At 45.4% G+C, this 11,921-nt stretch overlaps 1 pseudogene; it reads left to right on the top strand.

Moving 5' to 3' along the window:
* Positions 1-687: 687 nt before the first annotated feature.
* LOC118988343 (60S ribosomal protein L18-like) lies at positions 688-1,222 on the top strand (annotated as a pseudogene).
* The last annotated feature ends 10,699 nt before the right edge of the window (positions 1,223-11,921 follow it).

Below are 11,921 nucleotides of genomic sequence, written 5' to 3' on the forward strand. Positions count from 1 at the left end.
CTCAGAGGTTCCCAAGGAATCCTGCCAATGGTGGGAGAGGCAGGGACTACAGGAGGCCTGGGGGGGTTGGGGGGGACTTCAGATCACACAGACCTTACTGTAGTTCTCAGATCACAAGTGAGAAGCGACTGTCCCACATTCCAATGAAATGGTAAAAATAAAGTAGCTGTGACTTTTCAGTAGGGCACCGTCACATGGAACATGACCTGTGGCTACCAGACAAGGCTCTCCTTCCTTCCCCTCCCTCTCATTGAAAAAAAATTGCGAGAGACAGGGAAAATTCACCGGGCGGTCCTCTACTTTTCTCCAAGTGGAAGAGAAAGAGGAATGTTTCACAGTGACCTTCAAGCTACAAGCCTTTTCAACTCAGCTTCATGCTGAAAATCCTTGCTTCAGGCTAGGCTCAGTTTCGCTTTATTTTTTTAATCGAATAAGACCAAACAGAAAAACATGAGCACTCTCCCCAGCTCTGGGGTCACTGCCAAGCACTTTCCCACTTTATCTCTCCTCCACCCCTCCCAGGCAGCCCTCAGCTCACTCACTGTGATGGCAGGGTCTCTTCCTCACCCCACTAAGTGATTTCTGGTGTCCCGTGCAGGGGAGACTCACATTCAGCATTTGGAAACACTATGTGCTCAGTAAATGTTAACTACTCCTTCTGGACTTGATGGAATAGGAGGCACCACCATGGGAGTCCACATCCGCCACAACAAAGCCTGAAGGCTCGACACCAGGAGCCCCAGAGGCAGGACATCTACCTAAGGCCATTGGTCAAGTTCTGCAGGTTTCTGTCCAGACAAACCAATTTCACCTTCAGCCAAGTGGTGCTGAAGAGATTGTTCACAAGTCCCACCAACCAGTCTCCTTTGTCCCTCTCCTGGGTGATCGATCAGAAGATGACACTTCCTGACTAGTATGGCAAACCTCTGTGGTTATAAGGAGTATAACCAAGAATGTGTGTGTCCAGCAGATGCCCAAACTGAAGGTGTCTGCACTTCCTGTGAGCAGCCACACCTGGATCCCCATCCTCAACGCTGGGGGCAAGATCCTCAGTTTTGACCATCCGGCCCTGGACTCCGCCATGGACTCCGCCATGGACCATGGTCCTCACAAGCGCCAGAGGTGTACAGGCCCCAGGAAGCCCTCGCAGCCACATAGAGCCCTATGTAATGCCAAGAGCCACAGCTACGAGAACCAACCCCAGGTCTTACCTTGTTATTGAAAAGATTTTGGCTGCTGAAAAAAAATAAAGTAAAAATAATGTTAAGTAGTAGTAGTAGAAATAGTAGTGAAACAGCCATTGAACTGTTGAACTTCCCAATCTGCCCCTATTAACAATGAGCACGTGGGTAGAAACTGCTGACATCCCCACAAAACACAGTCCTGAGAACAGAGGATTTACTAAATCTGCGACTACAACACTTGGCATTTGAGGATCTATAAAGCATCACAGCTGGTAAGGACTGCAGTGGCCTGTGTTTGAAGAGAAGCCAACTGAGAACCAGAGCTCCCCCACTGAAGACAGGATGCCCAGGATTACGCTCAGAATCTCTGCCAGCACCACGATCAAAGTCGCCTGCCAACCACCTAACTGTGGGTGGCACCCTACAGACATCCCGAGAGAACAGACTCAGCAAAATGAGCACTGAACGTGGGAACGCGTAGGTGCCCCCTGCCTCAGCCATCTGTAAAAGTCCTTTGGCTTCCCTAAAACCCCATACTTACTCCTGAGTACTTAGTTGAGATTTGTCTCCGGAGCCCAGTCACCCTCTTTGTGGTGCTGCTCACTTTCCCTCCTCCTGCACATCCAGGGATGGCGCTGATGCCCTTCCCCCGCCTCCTCCCACCACCACCTGAGGGTGCCTGTGGGGACAGCAACGTCGGGGTGAGTCAGGTTCCCTAGCCCTTAGTCCCAGGATCCTTTTACACTTTTAAAACTAGCTGATGTCCTCCAGTAACTTTTATTTATAGGAGTTGTATCTATCACTTTATCACACTAGAAATTTAAGAAATATTTTAAATGCTTATCAGCTTGCTTAAAAATAACAATAAATCCACTACATTTAAGCATAAATAGCATTGAGTCTGCATTCAGTCTGTTGAGATCTGTTGTTTTGTGTGAAATATATGAAGGAAGCCTTGCCTCACACAGAGGTGTGTGAGGAGAGAGAAAAGTGTATGTACTTGAATCGTTTTTTCAGATAACTGTAGATATTCTCCGACACTACAGCAAAACCAGTACTGGTTTTAATATTACACTAAAACTCAACAAGGGCTACTGAGAAATCTGAAACCATATCTATAACTTTTCTGATTCTGTTACACTAAAATCCATTAATGTACCTTGTACTTTGAACGGAATGCTTGCCGATACATAATTTGAGAACATCATATATTGGTGACTTGGAAAACATTTCTTTATTGAGCTGTGCAGACCTTCCCAATGCACAGTGGAAAACTACACTATGCATTAAGAGTGAAAAGTGGAGATACACTATTATTATGAAAGTTTCAACCTTGAGGACCAACAAGGGGACCCTGGACCACACTCGGAGAATTTCTGGGTTAACTTATCACACAGAAAGTAAGAGCTGTGAATGTATGACTGAAAGAATCGTCTCCTCTCCCAGGTGAATGACTTAATCCACTTAGGTAATGCCTGCCCACTGCTTCTCCTTCCAAAGCATTCAAAATGAGAATGGGATCAGGAGGGTGGGCTGGAGCCAAGCAAACACTGTGTGAATGATTCATTCCTACCCCTACTGACACCTTGGAAATGTTTCAATTGAAACAACAGTGTGTTGGTGAGTGTTTAACAACCAGCTCTCCCGGAGGGGAGGAAAGGAAGTCCTGGGTTTTAGCATTTGCCAGTTCCCGTGGTGTAAAAACTTTCACTCCAGCTGATGTCAAGCCACCAACAGGACGTCAGTGAACAAGACGCTGGGACAAGATGTGCGCAATTGGTTCTGATGACCGGTGTGAGCCAGCTCCAGCACACCACTGAGAATGAGACGCAGACTCACCTCCCAGGGGAGCAGGGTCAAAGAATTTGCAGTCGTTTTGCTTTAGTTTCCACATTTTACTGTCTGGACATATATTATTTATATTCCTGTGACTCACAAGAGCCAATTTCATACCATTACGGTATTAGACTTAGGCTCAAGGTCCACCCAGTACCTAGACATCCACACCCAGGTATTGATGAAGCTCCTTGAGTGTCATTGTCAGGTTAATTCCTGTTGCTTTAAAGACCTATGAGCTAACTATCACAGATTATGATGAATGACTTGCCTCCAACATACCCAAAACACTACACCTTACAGGCCACGGTGAAACGCCGCTAGAATCACCAGGCAGACAGTCCTATCCCAAATCAAGGGAAAGCAAAGCAAACAGCAATCAGTGGCCCACAGCAGTTCTGAAATCCAGCCTGGAACTTCAGCTTCTTAATTAGAACCCAAGACTGCTCCTGGCTCCACCTTTGGGCTCCAGATTCTGCCTTCTGGGTCTTTCTTCCATAAGAAATAGCTTATTGTTTGCACCTGAGAAATACTCTTTAGCCTGCTTCCTGCCTAAAGTAGTCTGAGGGTCAAACTGCGCTGTCTCTGTCTGTTTTCGACTAGACAGGAGCAGAGACAGTACAATCAGGTTCAAATAAGCGGTGTGGAATAGTGTGACAAGAGAAAAGAATGTGGGAGGTCAGAAGGTAGCCTGAGAAACCTATGAGAATCAGGGGAAAGCTGTGCCTTAGGAATAATCTATGGACTGGCGGTTGTATCTGAGATTCCGATGTGGAAGCAGGCTGTCTCCCCACTCCCAGAGAGACCGGGGAGCATGGCTCCTCAGCCTGAAACTTGAGACTAGCCCTAGTTTTACTATTTGTCTTCTAGCCTGAAGGTAGATCATGAAGACATGTATCTTCTTACTCGGTCATTTTTCTAGTTTATTTCTTTTTTTGACTTAAGAAGTAAATACTCACAAATTTCAAACAGTCCAAAACAAAGTCTTCTTGCCATTACAATTTCTTAGATCATCCCCGAAGGCAACACTAACCAACAATCTCTCAGTGCATCCTCTTAAACTAGTTTATGAGGGAACACATAGATAGATAGATAGAAGATAGACAGATTTAAGTTCTTTACATAAATGGGGTCACGCTGTGCATATTGTTCTGTCCCAGTGCTATTCACCTTTAATCACGTATTTTGGAGATTACCCCCTAAGAACACACATAAATCCACCTGTCATACTTTTTTCCCCTAGTTTATTTTGTGACTCTTTCTCCACCTTTGTGGAACTTCACTCCTTTCTATGATGCCCTCCTACAGCACCCTGCTCTTCTCCCTTCTACAGCTCACGATAGTTACTAACAATCAGCAGTCATGTATATTGTAACACTACATGGCAGACATCATTTTAACACTCTGTAAGTGCTACCTCATTGAGCCCCTGCAAGGCCCTATGAGGTAAATACTAGTAGGAAATGAGACTTTCCAAGGACCATTCGGCTAGAAATAACAGCGCTGGAGTCAAACCCAGGCACTCTGACACCAAAGTCCACGCTCTTCATCACATTGCTATCATTCCCCCTCAGTCCTGCCTTGATGGAAGAAGGGTTCAAAGTCTGCTTTTCTCACTAGATCACAGGGTAAGGACCATGTTGACATTGGTCGCTGTCACATCACCTTGATAAACAATTGTTGATGTAAGCGCCAGTACAGACATGAGGTTCTGGGTACTCTCTACTGAGGGCCACTGTGCTAAATTTTCCCACGCCTGACCATCTCACTTAATGCAGCAGCCCCAAGAAATCCCTGTGGTGATAATCCCAACTTAACAGGTGAGGAAACTGAGGTGGTAGCTAGTAAATTAGCCAGGTTTGAACCAAAGTCTCTCTGACTCTAAACTGCAGGGACGGAGCCCATGGGCCGCAGGCAGTCCAGGACGGCTGTGCATGCAGCCCAGCACAAAATCGTAACTTTACCTAAAACATTATGATATATTTGGGGGGGGGGGGGGGTTACTTGTCATAATATATTTAACGTGTGGCCCAGGACAACTCTTCTTTCAGTGTGGTCCAGAGATGCCAAAAGGTTGGACACCCCTGCAGCATATACTGAATATCTAGGCCAGACCAGCTGCTCTCTGACACTCACCAACCTCCTCCCCTGCTGCAGACCCTCAGGAAACCCCGAGTACCCAGGACTGGCTCCTAGGCAAAGGCTATGTGTCCTAACACTCCAGACAAAAAGTGGAAGGTGCCTGGGTTATCGCCGTTATTGAACAAGTATCTCTCCACACCCAGAGCTACACTGGCACCAGTGCAGTTAAATTCAGTGTGTTGTAAGGCACTAAATATCATCTCAATCGTCATCACAAGAGTTTACGTGAAATGTTCACACACTCCTGAAGAGAAGAGAAACCGGGTTTGTCGTTCAGCCACTCAGTACTTGATGTCTTGAAATTGGGGAAGAGAGGAAAATCTTAGAAAGACTTCCTTCGGGGTGAAGCTAACTAGCACACATTTACTGTAAATCCAATAGGCCAGTTTCCCCATCTAACATAATTTGTCTTGAAACACCGCAGGCGGCCTGTGTTAGGAGCAGAGCTGGCTGGGCCACGTGGCTCCCAGCACCGTGGTCTCACACTGCCCTCTGCAGGCAGACTGCAGTCTTCACACAGCTCCCCCAGCCAGCCCCCAAGGGTCACCGCTGGGAACCAAAAGGGCCTGTCGAGGTTGTTGACCTATGCGGAAGCCATCATTCTGCTGCCTTTAGGATCAAATCCAGTCTCCTCAGCGTTTCAAGACTCTTCAACTTGTGTTCAAAGCCAACCTTTTGCCCCTCCAACCTCACACTACCCAGACCCGGGGCTCCCACCTGTAGTTACCCTGCTCCTGCCCACCCCCCTTCTCACTGAAGCACCCACTCGCTCATCCCTCCAACCCTCGCTGTCCTTCAAAATATAGTCAAACTCCTTTACTGGTAACCTGGGTCACCACCACAGCCAGACACACCCTGCCTGTGGGCAGTCCTTGTTTACCTTCTGCCACTCCTGGGGGGTCGGACTGCTTAGGGAGCCTTTCATAGGCACCTCCCTCATCTCTACGAGTAGATTGCATGTTGCTTGAGGCTGGGCACGGCGCGCTTCATTTCTGACCAGCTGGTCCTCTGGCTCACACTGCCCGGGCGAGCTGCCTCGTGACCACGTCAGAGCGGGGGGTCCGTGGAGCAGCAGCGGGGGCTGCTCTAAGTAGCGATCATCGTGTCCAGCCCGGTTCCAGGCATTTTCTGGGCACTCGGCATAGTTTAATTAAATGAATGAACAAATCACTGGCAGGAAAAAAATGGAGAGTGACTGCCCAAGGTCACATATGCTAGGAAATATGTCAATCCACTGATAGACACCATCCAGTCAGCAAACAGGAATACACCAAGGGGTGAATTTGAGATGGTTTGATGGCTTTGCCCATTGCTCCTTATTGTACAATCACAGTCATAAAAGGCTAGTCAATTGTTTGTAATTTAAACACACACACACACACACACACACACATACACACGCATTATTGGCAGGGACAGATCTGTCTGGGGTTTCTGAAATGTCAGCGCTTCCCAGGAAGCTCCAAAGCTCTGAAGAGAGAGGCGGTTCAGACCAGGAGAAAGGACGTTGTTCAGGGTCGGCTGGATCCATCAGTGGGAGAGCACCAGCCAGTGGTTTGCCAGAGGGGCCTTGCAGTTTGTCCCCGTTAGCGAGGCTTCTGCCCTTTGTGTCTCACTATGGAAGCTTCCTCTGATTGTAGGAAGATATCTCACTCAGACCCTCCATGATTTAAGAATAAACATCTAAATAGAAGCAAGAAAGAAAAAAAAAGGAAAAACATACAATGAGCAATAGGCCAAGGTGTCCGGCCAGGTTTTTCCAAAGAGCCTTTGGAGAGCATCGGCTTTAGGCATAAGATCGTAACCTGTGTTACCTCTCCAGCTTTCACCTCCCATCTTTGGAGGGAAAGATCGTAAAACACAGATGAGAAGGTATGAGGCCACTAAGGTTTTCTTAGGATTTTGTTTTAATTATATCAAAGAAAACCAACTAACCATCCCCCACCCCCTCTGAAAATATTACTCTCTTCCTCCAACATGAACCACATTTATCCAGCCAGGGCTGCAAGAGCATTCGTTACGACCCTCTGTCCTATGGGTCTGAGTACATGGTCAGCCAGAGCCTGAGTCAAAGCCATTGTACAAGGCCATCCACACTCTCTAGCATTTTTGAGCAGCTGGGATAAGCTAGTTTTTACAGTGTCCGTCATTTACAGGGGGGGGAATGTTTTTCTCAAAGATTCCATTTCTTCAGTCATAAATGGAATTTTGCCATGTTTCAACCTGACAGCCCCACCTGTCGGCACAGGAGAACAGCTAAAACTTTAGTCAATGTCCAAATTCATTATCCTATTATCAGGCTATAGAGATTTGCACATGACCAAGCAATTCCTATTTCCAGTTCTATTTGCCATAGAGTATACCAGCAACTGAGTTAGCATATACAAAAAATATAAATAAATAAGAAGGAGGGTGAGGAGGAAGGAGAAGAAGAAAGAGAAGAGAGAGACTTACCATAAGAATTCTTATTTGGGGTGATCTCCAAATACAAAGCCAAGAATATATAGCCAGGCCTAAGCTATGACTAGAACTAAGAACTATAAAATTATTAGGAACTCAGGAAACAATTTTTATATACCCACCAACTCTGTTTTCTTTATAAGTGTGCTGCATTCTGCATTCTCTCTCTCCTTACCTCCTCTCTCCCCCCACCCCTGTCTGTCTGTCTGTCTGTCTGTCTCTCTCTCTCTCTCTCTCTCCCTCCCCACCCCATACCCCACCCCTACCCCATTTGCTTCTCTGTCCGCATGGTAGCACATGGCTCAGTCTGTTTCAAGTGTCCACACTTAGTCCCATCAGACATGGGGTTGGGAGGGGGTCACCTGGTCCAGCATGGTGATACTCATAGATTGAAATCTAGCTATTGGATTTGGCAGACTTCTCAAAAGATATATATCCCATCAACACCTCCAGGCTATTAAAGGGTGTGGAAATGTATATAAATTACAAATTAATCTAAAACTAAGTATATTTTACACACAATTAGACCATAACAATTAGGAATTTATGTATTACAGACTGAAACATTTTACTCTACAATAATGAAAATAAGTTGCATTTAATGTATTCATTCAAGGGTCCCTAAGGGGCACCACACCAGAATCAGCTTCATGAGAAGGTGAAATGGTTAATATTGATGTAGGGGAGTTGAGGGAGTCCATGGCGGTGAAGTCCATGGGCAAATGAAAGGGGCAAAGGAGTGTGTGAAAGAAAGGAGGGAGCACTCCAGGAAGGAGGCAGCAGTTGCAGCCGGAAAATAAACTGCTTTCTTTGAAAATCCTTCTGGGAAACAGTATGATGCCAGATGTTAAAAAGCCTTAAGTATTTATAGCCTTGAGATTCATCCCAATTAATATTTCCCCAAAAAGAAAGAGTTTATGGTATGAAGATATTTCTTGTAATATTATATATAATAGCAAAAAAATCATGAACATTCTAAGTAGGTGAAGATAAGGAAACAGATACGTAAACTAAGTTATATCTACTTGGAAGTTGTACACCCACCAAAATGGTGATTATAAAGATTAGGTGGTGACTTGAAGAAAATGCACTTGAAATAACGCTATCCCAGAAAAAAGCAAGTTACAAATTAACTGGAGGCTATGATTAAACCCATATTAAAAATACGGTTCTAGGGGAACAAAAAAAAATAAGGAATCCTCATAAGTGAAAATAATTGTGCAGGGAAGTCTCTATTTTAGAGAGTTTGAATGATGCTATTGCAATGATTATAAAATATTTTGTAAATTTGCGCACGGGGAGCCCTGTGGGTGCCTTGTTTTCAGCCTTCTTACCTCACCTAGAACATTTCCTTTGCTCAGGAAAGTAACTTCCAGTAACAGGCTGCAGCCCTGCTCCCCAGGAAAAGCCACTGACACCCAAACATGCCGTCAGCACGTCCTCCTCTCCGGCAACCGCCTGCCTGCACATCCTCTGTGCCTGAAGACGGCTGGGACGGGCGGCAGCAGAAATGGATTCCTGGATGCTCACAACCAACCAAGAAAAAAGCCAGACACCCCCAGTGGCAGATGGTTTAGTCTTACAGTTTTTATTTATTTTTTCTCTGCACACCAGGAGAGGTTAGCTAGCTGATCTACCAGGAGGGTGACCGATAATACTTCTCCGCTTTAGAAAATGTTTGTTCGGCAGTGTGGCATTCACACGGGGCAAAATGTCTCATCTTTTGTCCCAGCATTCCAGGGGAAGCTCTATCGGGAGAGTTTTATCAGTGCAATTAACACAAAGGCTTCCTTCTGTCTTAAAAACACAGGCCTGGGATACATAGTAAGATGAACTAGCCATTGTTTCTACAAGGCACAAAAACTCCTTCCCCCCTCCTCCACGCCACCCCAGCCCATTTATGGGGTTTCATTAAGGCCCACGGGTGCCTCTGACTTATTTATTTAGGAAACACTGTTATTGTCTTAATGTAAACAGAACTCAAGATCAGTTGACAGTTGGAATGGTCCGGCAGAAAGGTTTTCAAAGGAGCTCCTTGGAAAGGGGTCCCTCCATTCAGCCCCTGGTTCCTGTATCATATGCCAGCACTGTTCACAAAACAAACAAATGTTTGTTTTACAACATGGCAAAGGGGGCTCCCATTCAACGCTGGCCAGATATGAAAACAAACTTTCACATATAAGGGCTTTTGATGCACATGACTTACTTGGATGACAAGGGGCTCGGCTGGGGAGTGCTTGAAGCTTATTAATATTGCACAAAAGACTTTTGTTTATCATTTCGCTGGACTGCCTGGGAATCACAAGACTCAAGCCGCCACCCGGCTGGTGTCCTTGCATCTCAGCAGCCGTAACGTGTGGAGATTGCGAAAGCACTGCTGGTTTGGAGCCAAAAACAAACTCTCCACAGACCCAGGTGAAAGAACTCAGCGCCGCTGGCCTCTGAGAACCAGACTTGGAATTTATAAAGAGTGAAGGGACAAGAGCTCCCCCTGCAGGTAAAAAAAAAAAAGGATGCCTTGATCCTTCCCGTTTGCAAGGGGGTAACTTCCAGCACACACGGAACCTATGCCCTGCCTAATCTAGAGACGTTGCCGCTCCTGCTTGAAAAGCCTGGGTCTCCAGCCGCTCTGGGGTACTTCCTTTTTGAGATGACCAGCTCTACATGCTTTCGGAGTTCTTCCGAGACACTAGCACTTTGAGCAGAAATATGAATGTGTGAGGATGAAAGGTCATAATAAAAAATCTGATCATGAGGCACTGTTCTGTTCAGCTGGGAAGGCAACTGCGTAAACCAGAAACCTCTGTTTTCCAAGTGCTTTGGTCCAATACAGTGGCCATCAGCCGCCTGTGGCTACCGGCTGCTTCAGTGTGGCTAGCCCAGCTGAGATACGCTGTAAAACAATGTGATATATCTTGCTAATTTTTCACATTGACCACATGCTGAAATGGTCATTCTTAAGATATAATGGGTTAAATAAGATGCATTAAAGTTAATTTCAGCTACATCACCTATTTTTTAATGAGTTTTAATGTGGCTATTAGAAAATTTTAAACTACATGCACATTACATTATATTTCTTTTGGACAACTGTATATTATAGAATAACTAAAGGACTTACAAAAATAATAAGTTTTCGATCCTACAACATTCGTGATTTGTGCCAGGTGAGTTGACTTTTTTCTTGAGTATATTTATTCAATTCATAGACCCGAATCTCCTGAAAAGAAAGAGAAAGTTAGAAAAACACTGTTAAAACCTGCCCTGCAATTTTCAGTTTGTTTGAAGTCTCAGCAAAATGGAAGTAAAGTCTTCTATTTAAATTAAGTTCATATATGTTGAAAAAAAGGTGTCAAAGGTAATGTGTTTTTCCTCCACAAACCCTTCTCCTGGCCATACCTGGTACATTTTTAACAAGAAGTCATTGTGAGAGACCAAAAAATGTCTGTCGTTATGACAGCCTTACAGAATTGTTGTCAAGTCACTGGACAGCAGGTGTTTGCTTAACTCCTTCCATTCCTGACAACCTCGGCCACCTAATCAACCCTCCCGTAAGCAATATTTGGGATACGGGAGGTGTATGGGATTATGTGACAGATATGTAACCCTAAAATGGTCACACCAACCAGAAAACTCACAATAACGTTTGCATGAATGACTCAAAGTCACTTAAAGCAGGCAGCACCGTCATCCTGATTTCTGAGTGAGATTTGAGTGGTACCAACGCTGCCTATGATAAACGCCCTCAGCCTGGCCCATAATCACCAAGCCCACCCACTGAAGATGGCCAATCTGGAAGGCCAGCCTTCCCAGGTCTGCTGCCTTGGAATGGACCTTTTTGGGGGTCCTGGGAATGTGCCAAGATACCACTAAAAGATTAACTATCTCTGTGATGAAGCAGTAATTTAGGGATTATGGGATCTTTCTGAAATCTTCCCTGAAATTTAGCCTTAAAATTATGTCAAAGGTTGCCCTGGCCATGTGGCTCAGTTGGTTGGAGTGTCATCCCATACACCATAACCGTGGGTTCGATCCCCAGTTGGGGCATGTACAGAGGCAACCGATCAATATCTTTCTCTCACATTGATGTTTCTCTGTCTCTTTTTTCCTCATTCTCTCTCCCCTCTCCACCTTCCTCTCTCTAAAATCAATGAACATAGCCTTGGGTGAGGATTAAAAAAGAAAAGCCTATGTCAAAGGTGAGCGCAGCACTCCAGGGCCCACGGCAAATGGCCTGGACAAGAGGACACTTGCAATCCAGAGACACAGTGACTGAGGAAGTGCCCACAGACCCTCTGA

Source organism: Sturnira hondurensis, unplaced genomic scaffold (assembly GCF_014824575.4).
Source record: "Sturnira hondurensis isolate 20B ecotype Veracruz unplaced genomic scaffold, ASM1482457v3 Scaffold0006413, whole genome shotgun sequence".
NCBI lineage: Eukaryota > Metazoa > Chordata > Mammalia > Chiroptera > Phyllostomidae > Sturnira > Sturnira hondurensis.